At 45.2% G+C, this 19,525-nt stretch overlaps 1 long non-coding RNA gene across 1 annotated transcript; it reads right to left on the bottom strand.

Annotated features, from left to right (window-relative positions):
• Window positions 1–1,356: 1,356 nt before the first annotated feature.
• LOC115649423 lies at window positions 1,357–17,612 on the bottom strand. Its single transcript, XR_003999818.1, has 3 exons — window positions 17,547–17,612; window positions 11,005–11,009; window positions 1,357–1,370 (listed from the first exon to the last, which is right to left on the bottom strand). It is a non-coding gene; the product is annotated as an uncharacterized LOC115649423 (long non-coding RNA).
• Window positions 17,613–19,525: the final 1,913 nt, after the last annotated feature.

Below are 19,525 nucleotides of genomic sequence, written 5' to 3'. Positions count from 1 at the left end.
GCCAACAAGCAACACAACAAGCCAATTAAGCCAAAAACAAGCCCAATTTTTGTGTTTATTTCACAGGTTTGGCATGTCTGCAACTGACTGGCCTCATGCTGTCCCCAAAATACTATACGAAAATACTAATAGCTGACTTGGCCATTCAGGTTGCACTAATACAATACTCCCTGGAGATCCTTTGGCCACAGATCTCCAGTCCTAATCTCAGGATCTCTGGCTCCTGCAGTCAAAGGCTGTGGCAGCTCTTCAGCTGGAGCCTCTTCCAAAAGTCCTTCCTCTCCAGCAGTCAACCTAGAATGAGCTGGGCTGCTCCCTTGTATACTAAAGCAGCAGTTGGAGCATGCCCAGCACAGTCTGAGGAATGGGATTTCCACCACCTATAGAGTGGTAACTCTTTCCTGCCCAGTGCAGGGTATGCACAGCCCGTCACAGGCCCTATGGGTCACATCTGATCTTTCAATCAGGATTGGGGTCCTGTTGTACTGTGCACTCTATGAACACCACAAATGAAGACCTGATCTCTGCACTGAGGAGTATAAAAGATACAGCAAGTGGTTATACAATCTGAGGGAATAGTCAAAGGAAGATGAAGGCAACAGTGATAGAAATATACGATTACATAGGTTCACCGTGGGCTCCCCTAGATGGTTTTGAGTCATTAAGGTAAAGATTTTTTGTTATTTAATCCCCACACATACTGTCCATCTACCTAGCCCTGTTCTCTTCTGTATATTTATGCATTACTTTCCCACTTTCATAAAAGACCTCTATATAGCTAATTGAAATATTTTAAACATTTTTTCCATCAAAAATAGCATCTATTCAAAAGTAAAACTTTTTGGAGAAAATTTTTGGTTCAAACAAAAATTTTTCATCTGTAGGACAACTTCCATCAAAACAGTATTTGAAATTTTTGTGGCTGTTTGATGGTTTACCAAAAAAAAGCACAATTTTTATTTTATTTTTAAATTATTTTACTTTTCAGTTTGCTACAATGTAACACTGAATTGAGTACAAGTGTGTTTCTGATGTATTGGTTCAAGGAGGAAGCACATAAATACATTATGTGGTCCCTCCAGCTATGTCTCACACAGGGGTTTCTTTGTAGTTTGGAAAGATATTGATTTTCCAAAACCACCAACATTCCTGTGAAAATGTTTAAACTTGGAAATCTTTGAAATGGAAATACCTTTTATATGTTTGAAAGGTAAAAAAAACCAACTGTTGAACTGTTCTCAATCTAGGTCAACAGAGCCAGCTCAAAGAGATGGTTCACACTCTAGCTGGATGCTTAGTCTTGGTGTTTTAAATCACTGTTCATTGGTTATTGCTTAGTCCGAAACGAAAACAACTGAAGAAAAGGGCTCCTGCAGATGTGCACCAGCATGCACTTTGTTGCCTCAGGGAACTAAGCACATCTCCTCCATGGGAATTTATGGAACGTCTTATTCATTGAAGTAATGAATTTTCACAGCAGCAATCTATGGTAGCGTGGGGAAGCTACATCAGATAGACTTCAACTATTCCTTCCCCATATTTCACCTCCTGGAAAAAATCCCCTTGCCTCAAAGTGTGTGCGTCTGTGTATAATTCTGCTACAGGTTTCATTTAAAGTGTATCTATTTAAAGAGATAGATACAATAATTATATGTATTATGGTGACATCTATGCTGTATCTACACTGCATGCTTCTTTCAGCATGTACTCGGATAGCCCCCAAGCATGGCTTTAAGTAGCAGTTTAGACAGTGAGGCCTGGCTAAAGTGATTAGAGTACAGCCATGCCTGAAGAAGTGTGGATGTGCACCCAAGTACATACTCTACATGACGCTCTATTCGCCTAAGCTGTGCCTTCCTGTCTACACTGCTATTCTTAGCTGTGTAGTGTCCCACTGCTTCCCAGGGAAAGAGTCCTGCAGTGGGGAAAGGCTCTGGCAGGGGGAGGCAATGAGGAAAGGCTCAGCCTCGCCCAGCTGCCTCTCCACCTGCCAGAGCCTTTCACTGACATGTGTAGCTACACCTCATAGTGTGGACACAGCTTGCTTTGCACTGCAACATGTAGCTACACCTACCTTACATGCCACCAATAGTGGTTTGTAGCATAAATGTAGTCCTGGAGGGCGTAATTGCAGGCCCATTGTGTCAGACAGCATGCAAACATATAGTCAAAGATGGTGCCTTCACCAAAGACTTTATAGTCTAGGAGAGACAACAGACAAGAAGAGCATAAATTATGATTATTAGTGCTATAGGTAGCATTCATAGTGCACTAGAAAAAAAAAGTTGTTAATGGCTGACTAATTGGTTCTGTTAAAGTAACAACAAGGTCAAATAGCTTTGGTGCATAAGTTTCAACCTTAGTAACGTTCTTCCAAAACTGTAATAATTTGAAGCTTTAACCAAAGATCATTGAAGTCAATTGAAGGGCTCTTGCTGACTTCAGTGGGCTTTGGATTGGGCCTTGGGAAAAGAGTATGAAGACCTATTTCTAATGACAAAGTAGAAATAGGAACCTCTTTAACAGACTGAACATCTGGACATAAGAACATAAACATAAGAACGGCTATACCGGGTCAGACCAAAAGTCCATCCAGCCCAGTATCTGTCTACCGACAGTGGCCAATGCCAGGTGCCCCAGAGGGAGTGAACCTAACAGGCAATGATCAAGTGATCTCTCTCCTGCCATCCATCTCCATCCTCTGACAAACAGAGGCTAGGGACACCATTCCTTCCCCATCCTGACTAATAGCCATTTATGGACTTTAGATAGATGGTATACGGAAGGCCTTATGTCCCTGGCAGACAACTAGGATACATATAAAATAATCTCCATGTCTCCCACTTGCTTAGGGCATTAGCCTTTTTAGATGCCTTTTTACTGAGAAGCAAATAGGTTCACATGGCAAATTAAGAGGCCTACTCTTAAAGTAAACACTGACCACAAGAATCAAAACAAAGAAGAAAGGTAGCTCTTCCAGATGCAGTGGCCAGCTTCTCTCTGTACTCTAAACCCCAGCGCAAAACACCACTCACCAATGTGGAGAGCATGCATATGTCCCTGACAACCAGGAATGTGCTAATTTATAGTTATACTCCCAATAATCAGTGTTTTACCACCATTTTTGACAAGCCCTCAGACTGCCGAGTCAGTGGAGATGACAGTAGGGTGGCTGAATGCCTCGAAATCTACCATCCCTACCCATTTCCTGAACCATAAACCACCGCCACTCGGTCAGACACATGATGAAATGCTGCCCTTCCTCTGCCCCCAAGAGGCTTCCCACATGTGTGCACCATGATGAGTTGTTAGGTGTCCTGAATTCCCAATGAAGTCAATGAAACGTATGGATACTTAGTACCCCACAGAATCAGGTCTAAGTCATATGAATAAAGTTGAGGGATGCTGGATCAGGCAGAAAACTCGACATGGGCTAAGACATGGAATCATCAGAGCCTGTGATTATAGGAGCAGCGGATTTTCTGTGGGCAATTTTATTTTTATATGTATGCCCCACTTTAAATTATTTTTGACATCTTGGCGCTCCAGCCATGCTCCAGACAATAGTTTTTGCTGGTGGGCTGAAGTGCAGAGATTTGTCTGAGAACAAGAATACATGCCTCCATGCCCCAAAAGCAAATGACTGAAGAACAGAAGTGACAAGGTTATTGAGGTAGCTGTAGCTGGGTTGCAGGTTGAGGTTCCATATGGCAGTTCTTTGTAATTAGATCTATGACATATATGCCTGAATGATACAGGCAGTGCTATAGCATCATAGACAGGCAGTTATCCTTGTGAAGTGCACAAAAGGGCATCTCTGTAAATGTAGCAAAAACCCTGCAGCTTGAATTCCCAAACAGTAGTGGTGAAGCTGGTAGTCTTGCCTATTACTAAGGTTGCCTGACACTTCCAATTATAAGACCCTGGTTTTAGTTGCTTGTAAGTTTGCCAAACATTAGCCATTTAGGCTGAAATTGTCTGCCCCAGGTGTCTGCCTCAGCCTGAATTTATCTTGAAAGTTTCAGCAAAATGGTTAAAAAAATACATTGTTTGCCTAGGTAAAAACATTCTTAGGTTATCTATTGAGGGGCTAGAGGGGGAAATGAATGCAACAGTTAGTAACTGGCATATGCTAATTCCCCCCAAAACACTTATCATGTTACTGAATCTTGCTGCTTGTTGCCTAGTGGATATTACCCCTCCACACTTCTAGTTCCCCACCTAAGCTGGGATAATTATATTTATTCTAAAGCTTTTAGATCTAAGGAGTGAAAGTGCTGTAGAAATACAAAATGTTTTTTGTTTTTTTTCAGTATTGTGTAGTGAGTGGGTAGCGAACAAAGGACTGCTTATTCAATATTGCAGTATTCAAGGTATTTCACACATTAAGTATAGGAAGGTCAAAGTGCATTCTACAGATACAAAGATAATTGTGTTTTAGGGTCACCACAGTATGCCAGTCATACAGCATGTAGGCTTAAGCAGACTTTGCATGCCTACCCGTCAGTCACATGTGTTGCAAAGGCCATTGAGACTTACAAGCATGGACCTGATTCACCATTGACCTACTCCAGTTTTATGCCAGTGCAACGCTACTGAAACAGTGGAATTATACTGCAGTCATGCAGTGGTAGAAAGTCTGGGAGGAAGATGGTGCCCAGTTATCTGCTGGCATAACTCCATCACAACTCCACGTTGTCACTAGTGCCCGGTAATGCCAATTCGCTTTTTCTATCAGGCTTCTGTTATGGCTAATGTGCCCGAACAAAGTAGGTAACTAGGCCAGATCCTCAGCTAGTGTAAATGGAACTACACTGTTTTAAAGGAGATAAGGATCTGGTCTCATTGATGTCAGCCATTATGGTCTCTTGGCAGATGTTTCCTTTGGGAGTCCCTCTCTCAATCCCTGTCCTCTCCCTGACCAGTGACTCCCTCCCCATGTGGATGCAGTGCTAAAAAATGAAAGTGGCATTTAAAAATATATAGGGCTAAATTGGTATACAAGCTACAGAAGGAGAAACATTAATGTTTAAAATTCCACAGCTTTAAGGCCCTGGAGTGTCCACTGAACTGTCCATATAAAGGGGATAGGCATGGTCTAGGCATGTCTTAGACTCATAGACTCATAGACTCATAGGTCAGAAGGGACCAATCTGATCATCTAGTCTGACCTCCTGCACAAGGCAGGCCACAGAACCCCACCCATCCAATTTTATAACAACCCCTAACCCAGGACAGAGTTATTGAAATCCTCAAAATTGGTTTGAGGACCTCAAGCTGCAGAGAAACCACCAGCAAGCGACCCGTGCCCCACGCTGCAGGGGAAGGCGAAAAACCTCCAGGGCCCTTGCCAATCCGCCCTGGAGGAAAATTCCTTCCCGACCCCAAATATGGAGATCAGCTAAACCCTGAGCATGTGGGCAAGAGTCACCAGCCAGCACCCAAGAAGGAATTCTCTGCAGTAACTCAGTTCCCATTCCATCCAACATCTCCCCGCAGACCATTGAGCAGACCTATCTGGTGGTAATCCAAGATCAATTGCCCAAATTAACAATCCTATCATAACATCCCCTCCATATACTTATCAAGCTTTGTCTTAAAGCCAGGAAAGTCTTTTGCCCCCACTACTTCCCTCGGAAGGCTGTTCCAGAACTTCACTCCCCTAATGGTTAGAAACCTTCGTCTAATTTCAAGTCTAAACTTCCTAATATCCAGTTTATACCCATTCGTCCTCGTGCCTACATTAGTACTAAACTTAAATAATTCCTCTCCCTCCCTAACGTTAACCCCCCTGATATATTTATATAGAGCAAGCATATCCCCCCGCAGCCTTCTTTTGGCCAAGCTAAACAAGCCAAGCTCTTTGAGTCTCCTTTCATAAGGCAGTTTTTCCATTCCTCGGATCATCCTCGTAGCCCGTCTCTGAACCTGTTCCAGTTTGAATTCATCCTTCTTGAACATGGGACACCAGAACTGCACACAGTATTCCAGATGAGAGCCACAAGACAATTAATGCATCTTGGGGCCTCCACATTCCTCTGCAAACAGACTCCTCCCATGGTGAGCTCCCCATCCATGTTTGGCATGGAGGAGATGAAATGGAGGGAAGGGTTTGATGGAGGGAAGTGGCAGATTAGCAGTATCTCACGCAAAGCAATCCATGAAGAACAGCCAGAGAGTGATGCAGCAGAGATAAGCAATTCCCCAGTTCTAACCCATTCCCACCTTGCCCCATTTCCCCCACATCTATTGTAGATGGCATGCCTCCAAATGCAGAGGGACTCAACAGCCTTGAACAAGCTGGTCATAAATGTTGTTTTCCATTCATTTCATCTCCTCCATACATCACTCCATGAGGTTTGTTCCAGCCTGCACTGCTGTAAGAGAGCAAAATGAAACCCAGTGTGGCTAGACAGAAGCCCAGAAGCTGTGCACAAAAGGGAAAAGGAACAGGAAGCTGATGATGGCTCTCTGATTCTCTGGCTGGCCACCACCCTAAGGGCTTGGCTACACTCGAAACTTCAAAGTGCTGCCGCGGCAGTGCTTTGAAGTGTGAGTGTGGTCACAGTGCCAGTGCTGGGAGAGAGCTCTCCCACCGCTGCATGTACTCCACCTCCTCATGGGGATTAGCTTGTAGCAATGGGAGCCACGCTCCCAGCGCTGAGGCACTGTTTACACTGGCGCTTTACAGCGCTGTATCTTGCGGCGCTCAGGGAGGTGGTTTTTTTCACACCCCTGAGCGAGAAAGTTGCAGCTCTGTAAAGCGCCAGTGTAGCCAAGGCCTAACAAGCTAAGGGCTGCTCAAAACTGACTCAGATGGTAAAAGCCCACAAACTCTGGCCATGCCTTTTCTAGCTCCCAGCACTGGGGTCACAATGACGGTGGCATACACCAATGCTACGCCCAGTGGGAGACTGACTCCCTCAAAACATAAAACAATGACTGATAAAGATTGCAGAGGACACAAAAATTGGGGGAGAGGTAAGTAATGAAGACGATGGGTCACTAATTCAGAGCAATCTGGATCACGTCATAAATTGGGCACAAGCAAACAATATGAATTTTAATATGGCTGTGGTGCTGGCAAACCAGGTGCCAGCTCATGCCAAAGCCCCAGGTCTTACTGAATGCTTACAAATGCATAGCCGGAAGGCAGGCCAATTCGCTTGTGTATTAGTGTAGATCAAAGAGATTGGTCAATGTATAAGAGTGTATTTGGTGGTTACATTTGATGAAAACTAATGGGATGTTACCAGAATTATTTTCACTTATATGTATCTGTAAGCCGGTCGTGTCGGGGCTTGTCCCCCTCAGGCGTGGCTGGGAGCCAGGGTGCCTCCTTACACACTGCAGTCCGGGTCGGCTTAGCCCCTCGGCAGGTGTTGAGCGGGGTATAAGGTCTGTAAACAGGGTAGAGCCCCAGCCCTCTAGCCGGGGTCGGGGCTCTCAAAGTCAATAAGCCCCGGCCCTTGGACAGGGCGGGCAGCAATAGTTCAGGCTCAGGCCTCCAGCGGGGCTGAGCAAACACAGTATCAGCCCAGGTCCTTGGACAGGCCGGGCAGTAATAGTTCAGGCTCAGGCCCCTAGCAGGGGCTGAGCAAACACAGTATCAGCCCGGGCCCTGGGCTCGGGCGGGGCACCAAACACAAGTCTAATTAGCTCTGGCCCTTTGGGTCAGGGCAGAGCAGTAGCAAAGCCAACGGGGCCCAGCCCTTGGTTCGGGTGGGGCACCAAACAAGTCTAATTAGCTCTGGCCCTTTGGGTCAGGGCAGAGCAGTAGCAAAGTCAACGGGGCCCAGCCCTTGGTTCGGGTGGGGCACCAAACAAGTCTAATTAGCTCTGGCTTTTTGGGTCAGGGCAGAGCAGTGGCAAAGTCAATGGGGCCCAGCCCTTGGTTCGGGCGGGCACCAAACACAAGTCTAATTAGCTCTGGCCCTTTGGGTCAGGGCAGAGCAGTGGCAATAGGCTGGAGGAGGGGGAGTCTGCCACCCGGTTACAGGTGGCAGGGGGAACGCAGGCCCTCCCACTCCACTGCATTCCAGCCCGGGGCCCTAGCAGCGGTCAAGACCCGCTGCGGTCAGTGGGGATCCTGGCCGCAACACACTGACATGGGTTCGGGCTCTTCCAGAGCCAAACTAGGGTCGGCTATCCCCGGGCTACTTCCAACCTCCCCCTCTCTGGGTACCTGGTTCTTGCCGGCGTCTTCTGGTGGGTCCCAGACCGTAGGTTCCTCCGGGTACCGGTCGTGGGGAAGCTCAGGCCACTCCTCGGGGTATCGGGCACACGGCAGGTCAGACCAACGTTCCTCTGGGTACCGGGTCTGAGGCAAGTCCAGCCAGCGCTCCTCCGGGTAGTGGGGGCGGGGCAGGTCCAGCCAGCGCTCCTCTGGGTAGTGGGCGCGGTGCAGGTCAGGCCAGCGCTCCTCCGGGTAGTGGGCGCGGGGCAGGTCAGGCCAGCGCTCCTCCGGGTAGTGGGCGCGGGGCAGGTCAGGCCAGCGTTCCTCTGGGTAGTGGGCGCGGGGCAGGTCCGGCCCGGCGGGAGCCCGGGCACCAGCGTCTGTCCTCTCCGGCAGCCTGCCTCCAACTGAGCACTGGGGCCGGGCTTTTATACTTCCTGTCCCGCCCCTTGAATTCCGGGGGGCGGGGACAGGCCGTGCTGACTCCGCCCACTGAGGCGCCTGCTCTGGCTCGTCCCCCTCAGGCGCGGCGGGGAGCCAGGGCGCCTCCTTACAGTATCCCATTACAATGTAGTAGCAAACATTTACATTTTGTATACCCCTGTAACTAAATAACCCATCAAATGAGACAGAAGTCATGTATAATGAAAAGTGCTAATTTCAAAGCAAGTAGTTATCATGTGTGATGACTCAAGGTCAAAGGAAGAGCCCACATCAGTAGTGACCTTATCAGCTTGTTTACTGTGAGAAGGAGCAGTAAGTATGGATTGATAGAAAGAACCTGCATCTCTGGACTGTTTGGGTTCTAACAGGGTGGAATAACTGAACGAGAAGGCGGAGATCCCCAGAGTTATTCTGGGTAGCACTGAGAGACTTTTGGGAAACTGGCAGAACACTACATCTCTGTTACCCTTTGGAATTATAGACTGTAACTTATCTGTACGTACATTTTACCTGCTTTAACCTCTCAATAACTCTCATTTCCTTTTCTTAGCTAATAAACCTTGAGTTAGTTTACTATAGAATTGGCTACTGAAGTTGTCTTTGGTATAAGATCTAGGATACCAATTGATCTGGGGTAAGTGACTGATGTCTTGGGACTGGGAGCAAACTGAATGTGGTGTGATTTTTGATGTAAATGACCTTTTATCACAAAGCCAATTTGTCTTGATGGCAAGATAGGCTGGAGAATCTAAGGGGACTGTCTGTGACTCCATGGTAAGAGTGGGATAGTGATCCAGAAGTTCACATTTGTCATCTAATTATAGAACACACCAACAGTTTATCCTGTTTTCTGACAGTCTACCCTGTGGTCAGCACTCATGGTCATGAACCGCTTCAGAGAACATGATAATGGCTCAATGTAAATATAAACCTAGGAACAAAGAACATAGGCCATACTTACTCTATCCTGGGAAGCAACGATTCTGAGAAAAAATTGAGCATCAAGGTGGATCATCAGCTCCCAGAGTGATGCTAAAAACTGCAAAAGAGCTAATGTGGTCCTGCGATGCATAAACAGGAGTCTCATGTAGAAGTAGAGAGGTTATTTTACCTCGATATTTGGCATTGGCGTGACCTCTGCTGAAATACTGTGTCCAGTTCTGGTGTCCACTACTCAAGAAGGATGTTGGTATATTGGAGAGGGTTCAAAGAAGAACCATGAGAGTGAGTAATGATTGTATAACATACCTTATAGTGATAGACTCAAGGAGCTCAATCTATTTAGCTTAACATAGAGAAGAGTAAGGGATGACTCAATTACAGTTGATAAGTATCTGCATGGGGAACAAATATTTAATAATGGGCTCTTCCAACTAGCAGAAAGAGGTATAGCATGATCCAATGGCTGGAAGTTGAAGCTAGACAAATTCATCCTGGAAATAAGATAAACATTTTTAATGATGAGAGTAATTACCCACTGGAACAATTTACCAACAGTTGTGGTGGAGTCTCAACTTTGATCCAATGTTTAAATCAAGATTGGATATTTTCCCAAAAGTTCTATAACCTATGCTATACAGGAGGACAGACCAGATAACCACTGTTGTCTCTTCTGGCCTTAGAATCTATGAATCTATGCTGAGGGAACCCACGGAGGGAGATGCAGACAGGTTTTACTACATTTTGCACTACCTGAGTGGAATCTGCTCTGGAATTTAGATACACCATCTGAAACAGTGATATTTCTTCTTTATGTTGCAAAAGGTACTCTCTGAATTAAGGGTCAGCTTCTGGATTTTGGCCATGCAATTACATCCAGGCTCAATGTGCCTCAGCAGAATTTTCCAAATCTTTTTTCTCTTCTTTTAGATTTTCATTCCTCCTTTTGTGTTGAAGGTACAGCCTGGATGACTTTGTGGACTCACAGAGCAAGACTGTGAAAGATGTATGGAATGAAATATCCTTGCTCATCCTCTCACACAGAGAAGACAGGCTCCTGACTGCTGTGCTATTTGCTTTGTGCTACGCAGATGCACAATATCCAATAAAGTCAGAGGCGCACCATAAAAAGCCCACCAAGACCAAAAGTAAGAAACCCCAGAGAAATAAACCATTTTTATTAAAGTGATTTTAAAGGTTTTTTTCCCTTGGTTTTCCTATTCATTAGCGCACCTCCCTCTGCAGCCAGCTTTGTAGAGCCTTTTGGGAAAGGGAATCGTTCACATGCATCGAATTTTAAATACTTTCAAAGTAAAAAGTACTTTTAAACATAAAAATTCTTTGAAGCAGGTTTTTTTTCCCTTCCCCAGTGATTACAGCAGGTTTTAAAATAGGTTGAGCGTATTATTGTTTGTTTTTTGTGTATCTGCCTTCATGGCATTAACCCTGCCTCTCTTCCAGACATCAGCTAAAATGACCACTTGTGATGCTGTGAAACCGAAGAGCTCATATGGCTCCAGAGGGATGAGCTTCTGAAGAAAGTGAAAGCCTTTAAGTTATACTTCTCTTTGGTTAGTTCCCTAAGGAAATCCACTCTCTCCATGTGGGAGGTTAGTGAAATACGTTAGTAACAAGAAGGTTGGTGCCCCATGTTTAATGATCCTTAGCCACAGAAGTGTCCTACTACAAACGGGATGTAAAACTACTCTAAACTGAGAGATGAGGCCAGGCATTCTAGTTCACCTATTTTTGCTTCTAAGCTTCTTTCTTTTCTATATAAATTCTTACCTCTGATGTACCTATTGTTAACTCCTTAGTCTGACATCTTGATTTCACAGACTGCCTCTGATCTTTACCTATCTCTGGTCTAGTTCAGCTGTTTTCTGTCCCATCTTTTACTAGTTACTTTCCATGATAGACATCTCTAAGTGATGTTTATGTCCAACATTAACGCCCTTCTCCACTTACTGTCTTACCTCCAACTAAACAGTTTCCCAAAACTTTATTATTTCAACGTGCTTACGGTTATTTTTGGTCCAACCCTCCTTTACAGGATGCTCTGGCCCCAGAATGTTCCACAGTGCTTAATAAAAGTAACCTCCTCTTATTCACCCATTTTCATCCTTGTACTGAGACCCTGCAATTCTTCTCAACGCCCCCATTCTAGTTGTCTCTGCACATACATGGAACTGGAAGCATTTCTGGAAGAGCTGCCTAAGCCACCTTCCTAGCCATCTAAAGTTAGCTTCCACAACCTCTCTTACAGCATTGGTACAAGTATGTACAACTACAGACTGTTCCCCAGCACTCACTAAGAGAAAGTCTAGAGATGTCATGAAACCCATCACTATTGAACCTGATCGGTAAGTTGCTGACTGTTTCTTACGGTCAGCACATGCCCAGCTACCTGCATTTTTAATGATCTAATCAATGCCACAAGAGCCTTCTCCATTCCTGCAGGCTCTATCTCCACATCTACAAGCCTTTGCAAAGACAACTTACTTGCCTACAAATGGACAATAGAGGGTCAGCAAATATGCCTCAATTCAGGAATGTAATTAGGTATGTGTCTAGCTTTAAATCTATGAGGCTATGTCTACACTGCATTGTAAACCCAGGCCGGTGGGACCTGACGTTTCCAAGCCCATGCTTCAGCATCCACACTTCATGGTAAACTTGGGTTCCCAGTTGCTGGACCCAGGTCTCACAGCTTTGCTAATGTATCCATACTACACTACGCAGATCTTCTGACATGGATCTGTAGATTTGAGTAATGTACACACTGCAAAATGATAGGGCTTGGCCTTAAGTCACAGGGGTACTCAGGCTCTGATGCCCCCTCCGTCCCCCCAGACTACAGGCAGGTTCCTGGGACCCAGGTCCTGATTGCTTGCTGACCTGAGTCAGACTGATTTGGGTGTGGAAGGAAGGGGGACTTGGTCTCTAATCTGAGTCAGATCCTAGGCTTAGTGTTCGGTGTGGACATATCCAGTGTCATTCCAATGGGTTAGGAACATGCTTTAGTACCTGCTGAACTGGGACCTTAATTCCACGGAAATGTCACCAAATACAGACACTCATACATCATTTAAAAGGTAATAGAGTACAAGGACTGTTCAATAGATACAGATACAGAATAAGAGACAAAAGATATCTCTGTGTGCCATTACTCGAAGATGTGCAAGAGAAACAGGGAAGAAATACCCATATTTCCATGCACAGAAGAATGACAATTTGAATAACTCCTTATCACACTGGTCTGTGTGAACAATCAAATAGAAACAAAAGGAAATCAGCAAAAAAAAGCACCTGACAGGTCTATGGATCATAAAATAGGAAACAATGACAACTCTTGCCTGTATAATTCTGAGAAAACCATTTGAAACATAAAGATTATATGGACTGATTAGCACGATTAGGAATCTAACAACGTCACAAAAAGAAATCGGAGCAGCACTAGCAGTCACTGGTAAAAACAGTCCTCCCCTTTCACTAAGAAGAGAAAGTACATTTAGGAATATGTGTTTTGCATAAATCAATAAAACTCCACAACAGCCCCTCTGAGGTGAGTATTCCCCCTCCACACACACACACACACATTTTAAAGATGGGGAAACTGAAGTAGAAAGAGATTAAAGCCCTAATTCAACACAAATTCAAGTGCTAGAAAACTCCCAAAAGCCATAAAGCATCTCCTTGATTATTACAGGACATGGGGCAGGCCCTAAAAGCAACATTTTCAAACATGTTTGCCTAAATTTAAGCACACATAGAGTGAGATTTTTAAACACACAGTCTGTGTTAGTACCTAATTCTCACTGAAAGTCAATAGGAATTCATCACCTACTTGACATTTTGTGCCTTTGAAAATCTCCTCAGCGGGCCCTTAGTCAGCAAAGAACCTTAAGGCACGTGTTTCAGTGCCACTGACGTTCACAAGGCTGAAGCACATGGTTAAATTTAAGCATATGCTTAAGTACTTTGCTGAATAGGGACAAACTCAAGAACGTGCAAAAATGTTGATGAGCTGGGCTCAGTAATAGGTAACCTAGTCTTCAGATGTACCAAACACATCCAGTTTCCATTGCTATCAATGGATGAAATTCACCCTCCTAAAGACTGCACACACAATAGCTACACAACATTTAAGTATATGCAAGGAGGAGAAAATGTGTGTGTTTAAAGGCTGAATTTGTATCATTTTGAGCATGGCTATGCGTAATGTTCAGGCGGTATATTTAGAATTCATCTTGACATGGACTGACTGGTCAACTCTTTCTCTATTGAGCTGAGGAGAAATCTTTTACAAAACGTCGCTGCTAATGAGTTGGTAATACCTCAGCAATAAACTACAACCTGCATCCGCATAAGCTTATAAAAATACCTTTTGGAGCTAAAACTGGCTTTATTTATGTGTGTCACTTAATATGAATAATGTATCAGGTTAGCTTAAACTGAATAATTCAAATCAAATGTTGGTAAATGCTAAAAGCCTTTTTAAATGGAGATTGGAAAAGAGTCATATCTCCTTTGAGACTTTCACCAAGTGAGTTTTCTGTAGATCTTTTAACTTTTTCTTTAAAGATTCTGGTTGAGATAATGTGCCTTTTCTTTTTCTAGTAGGAAAAAAATAACTGTTGTTGCTGTACATTAGATGGCAAACACAAAAGACATTATCTCAGATGTGTTTGAGGTAGATCATATAATTTTGAATTTTACATGCAGATTCCACAGAACATGCACTTTGCAGAGAAAGGGGGAGAATGGAAAACGAGAGACGATTTAACATTTATTTGTGCATGTAAATAGCAGAACATGTAAGTTCTGGCGCAGTTACTTTCCACTGGAGGAACAGTGACAGATCAATGTACAGTGAGGTGAGAAAACAAAATCCCAGTCTCTTTGTTAATGCTTTAAGGTCTGTTTTTAGCCACCTATCAAGGCAAGAGGACAGGAAGAATTAATTTATTATGATATAGAGGCAGAGCTAGATTTTAACTTGGCATACCTACCCATGCAAGGAAGTACACTGGTGAAAAAAATCAAGCCCAATAATAGAGCTAGTTAAATTTCTAATACTGAAATATTTTGGCCAAACAGCAACATATTTTGTTTTGGGAATACGCTGGAAATGTAGGATGGAGGCCTCATGCTCCCTTTTGCCTGGGTCCCTGGTCAGCCTACATCTCATGGTGCACCTGGCCTTCCCCCTTGGCAAGAGGAGGTAATTCCTCACAGGTATCTGCAACAGGATGGCTTGCTTGTGGGCCAGAGAGCCCACGCTAGGGCTAAGTCAGCCCTAATTACAAGATGAGCCTCACTTGAGAGGGAGTAAGTAATTCCTGTATAAAAAGGCAGTAGGAAACCACAAAAGGAGTGAGGCTGAGGAAAGTAGCTGAGGACTGCCTGAGGCCCGGCAGTAAGCTGGGGGATGCTCAGGAAACAGGAGCCTGAGAAGCTGTAACTAGCTGGAAGCTGCAGCTGAAAGGAGCAAGGCTGGCTCTTGCAGAGACACTGAACTACGACCCAGTTCTGGGAAGGCAGGCTGGGAATCCCCCAGCAGAGAAAGATGCTGAACTGCATTTGGGACCCAGAAGGCCAGTGTAGACTTGAGGACTGAATAAATTGGACCCCAGGTGGGGAAACTTCTAATTTTCCCATGGAGTTTGTTTGAGGAGCTCTATGAAGCAGAAAAGAGGGGTGAGGCACTGCAGAGGCAACTGTGGCCATGGACTGGTGTTCAAGAATCAGTGAGGGGACACTGTGTCAGTGTCTCTGGCTGTGGTACAGGATGGAAAAAGTAGTCCAGCTGGGGAGCCTGGACAATAGAGGAGACTAGACATGAAATGACTGAACTACAACTCCCATGAGGCACCATTGCAGCATTTCCAAATTGAAATGTTTTGGTTTTCAGGCATTTGTCAACAAAATAATTGCAAGGAGACATTTGTCATGGGGGATAAAGGGGCAAAAAAACCCAATGTTCCATTGAAACAGCTGACAAAAAATGTTGACCAACACTACCCCAAATTACACAGTGCAACAAGAAAGTACATAACTCAAACAGAAAACAAAAGCAGAATTAAAAGGAGACGCTGGTATATGCTGAGGAGGAATCTTTCCAGATATTCAGACTTGAACTTTCCAGTTTATAGTTGGAGCTGGTTAGCAGTCTGAAGCCTGCAATCTCAGCTGCCATACTGGGACAAGTGACAAGAAATTAAACTTACATTATTGAAGGGTTTAAATGCCAATATCAAAATCTGGTATTACATTTGTGAAGTCATGGTAGTCAATGCTGGTTGCGAAGTATCCTGACTGGACCAATAGGACAAGAGCCACAGTAAAAGACACCATATTTTCCCCAAATTACCCACTTTGAGGAGATCAATACACAGAATGTTATCTACAGTAATGCTAAACAAAAGCAAGCTTTGCTTTACAACTTCCATGTTAATTATGCATCCTTTTACATGCATCAGTATCATTGTTCATATTTCTGTTAGATGAAAGTAGAAACATCCTGTCACATATAAAACAACTAAAACCAGATTGTTTAGATTTGTTTTTGGGTTCAAGAAGGAATTTTTTTTTAATTTCTAATTAATTTGATAGTTTGATATCACACTCTTCAAGGCACTGCCCCAGTGGGTTTCCCCTAGGATTACAGATGAATACAGAAAAAAGTGGTGAATATTTAGGGTGACCATATTTCCCAATGCTGAATATGGAACACCTGATAAAATTACTCATATTCAAGCAAGTTCAGTGGCAATCAGTCTGAACTATGTGGTACAAGTACAAGTGTTCAAATCAAGTTGACTGAGCTCCTGCTCTAAAGAAATACTGTGTAATTGGATTCTTTATATTTACTTTCTTATCTTTAAGCTTTAAGGTTCACACAGGGAAGGTGACACACACACACCTAGCCCCCCCCCCACACACTCCCATACATCACTCTCACAGAGGTGGGGAGACCAACTGACCCAATGCTCCCAGCCTGGCACTCTCAGCCCTCCATTCCTGGCTGGGCCCCCAGGATGGACCCCTCTCTCCTGGTACCAGGTACTACATCTTCCTGATGCAATATGAGTGGGGGGCACGCACGGTCACATGCCCCTTCCCCAGATTTCTGTCAGGGTTCACACCAGAATGTGGCCAGAAGCACCCTTTCAGCACTACGAGGGAAGGAAGGGACAGGAGCTGCTTCCAGCCTCAGAGGAGGAGGGAAGAGAAGGGATGACCTGGCCCATGTCTTTGCAGAGCTCGTCTCTTCCCCTGTGGCTGGAAGCAGCTTGTCCCTTCCTGCCTGCACAGTGTTGAAAGGCAGCTAACACCTTCAGGTAGCTTCTGGCCACCAGCATAACTCAGCCATCTCCTGTCCCCCAGCTACAACACGGGCAGGAAGGGGTTAAGCCCTAACGATGCATTGTTCACCAGGGCCCAGCAAACCCAGCCAGAGAGATGACTTAGCAGGGGAGGATGCCTAGGGATGGAGTAGTCCTGTGCTTCCTGGGGTCAGGACCCAGGTGTGAGATTACACCCCATATCCTTCATAGCAATATTATTATGATTATGGCATAACTATGATGTGTTTTATGCAGGATAGGTCATATAAGATATCATTGAAAAGGTTATGATTCACTGAATATGATTATCCTGTTTGTATGCATGTATTATTTTGGTATCTAAAGTTAGGAATATTATCTATGCCTCTATTACAAATGTATTTACACCTGGGGAATGCCCACTAGGCAGAATGGAGTCAGTCTAGATGGCTGGTTTGGATGGGCCATTAGGGAGAACAATAGGTCTTAGAAGAAGCTAATCTCCCACCAGGAAGCCTTCCTGAGGACTCTACAAACAACCTCCGAGTCATGGCTGCTGTGACCCTACAGGGACATGTGACCAAGTCACCTGATACTGGACTCCATCTTGGAATACCAGAGTTTTTCCACTGCAAGATGTGGGAACTAAGCCTGGAGACCATGTGCAAAAACTATTTAAGGTGGGGAGTGACATCATCTAGGTTCTTCACTGACTCCCTGCCCAAGAAGACTGCTGAAAACACCTGAGGAAAAAGGACTGAACTGAGGGAGAAAGGCTGAACCCAGGCTAGGGGGATTTCTAGCCTATGAAAGGAATACCTAGGGTTTTAAGATGCAAGCAAGTGCAGTTTGCCCTTTAATAATCTCTGCAACCTGCTTAAATCACCATTTAGGGTGAGAATTTGCTACTCATATCCAATCTCTTTAGGATATTAATCTTAGATTGTGTTTTTATTTATTTGCGAGGTAATCTGCTTTGATCTGTTTGGTATCCCTTATAACCACTTAAAATCTATCTTTTGTTGTTAATAAACTTGTTTTTGTTTTGTCTAAAACCAGTGTGTGGAAATTATAACTTGGGGGTGGAAAGCTGTTGCATGTCTTCCTCCACATTGAGGCAGGGGGTGAATTTCATGAGCTTATGCTGTACAGTTCCCTGTGCAGCTCAAGATGGTATAATTTTGGGTTTACCCTCCAGAAAGGGTGTGCTCCTGAGAAGCTGGTAAGTGCCCTAGCTGTATAGTCTTCCCATGCAAGGGCTGGTCAGAAAGCCTTTCTGTGTGTTACTATAGCTGGGTGTGTCCCTACCTGTGTACTGGTGAAAGTGTGAGACCGGGAGCATGTCTGCAGCCTGTCACAGCATTACAGGGTGAGTGGGAGCCCAGGCTGGTGGGTTGGGGGGCTCACTAGTACCCCAGTTCCAGGTGGCACCCCAGGGGGAACCTATCACCCCAGGGTGGGGGCGGATGAAGAAGGTGCTCTGGAGCCTGCAGGGTCAAGGTGTGAACAGGCTGGAAATCACTCCCCTCTCGCCACTCCAGAGCTTAGCTGAGGGGCGAAGAGGCTTCTCTGTGCCAGCACTCTGCAGGTCTTGGAATATGCAGGGCTCAGCTCCCCCAGCCAGTGCCCCGGCCTGGATGGTATTGGCCTTTCCTGGGGCACTAGTCCAGCCAGAGGCAGTGGGGGAAGGAAGGAGCCTGTTGACCAGGCTGTTGGTGAGTTGAGCACTCTGACCAGGGGCTGATTCTCCGCACAGCACTGGTAGCAGGATGTGCCTCGCCAGGGGGATATTTTGGAGCAGTGGGGCTGGAGGGGGAGGGTGAAGCAGGGAGAGGACAGTGGGAGAGGGACAGAAAGAGGGAAAGCAGGGAGAGGCCAGTGAGAGGGGGAGCATGTAAAAGGCCAATGGGTTGGCAGCAGAGGAGACGCGTAACCTGCTGCCGTCTGGCACCTGCCCACACTCACCAGCCACAACCGCTCACAGCATGCAGCCAGTGCCTGCCAGAAACGGGACATGGGAAGAGGCCCTGTTGGCTGAGAGCTGACACACAGTGGGGGCTGTGCTGATGAACCAGCAGGGGGAGCGGCCAGCCCCGCATGCTGCTTTTTTGCCCCAGCCCCAGCCTGGGAAACCCACTCCCAACATCAGCCACTGGGTCCTCTCCCCTCACTGGTGGTGGAAGGGCAGCAGGCGATCAGGGATCTGGCCAGCAGCAGGACCCTCCAGTACTGATGGGGGAAGACAGAAAATATGGGACAAATTGCCAGTATTTAAGAAAAAAGTCAGGACATCTGCAGGAGGACTTAAATACGGGGCTGTCCCATTAAAAACGGGACATCTGGTAACCCTATGAATACTCAGATGTTGTAAATCGGCATAGATCTATTGACTTAACTGAGTTACACCAAGTTACAACAGCCGAGGATCTGGCCTGAAGCAATTTTGTTTTTTCCCAAGATCCTTTGTGTTATATACTTATTTCAAAGATAAGATTGTGAGGTACCTTGGTCACTGTACATTGGTACTTACACATGCAAAAGATATTTGACAGTAAAGGCTTTTCAGTCTAATAGACAAAGACATGACAAGATTGACTGGAAGTTGAAGTTAGATAAATTCGACCTTGAAATAAACTGC

This window comes from Gopherus evgoodei, chromosome 1 (assembly GCF_007399415.2).
Source record: "Gopherus evgoodei ecotype Sinaloan lineage chromosome 1, rGopEvg1_v1.p, whole genome shotgun sequence".
In the NCBI taxonomy this organism is placed as follows: Eukaryota; Metazoa; Chordata; order Testudines; family Testudinidae; genus Gopherus; species Gopherus evgoodei.
The sequence above is the reverse complement of the archived record's forward strand: the minus strand, read 5'-3'. Positions and strand labels throughout refer to the sequence as shown.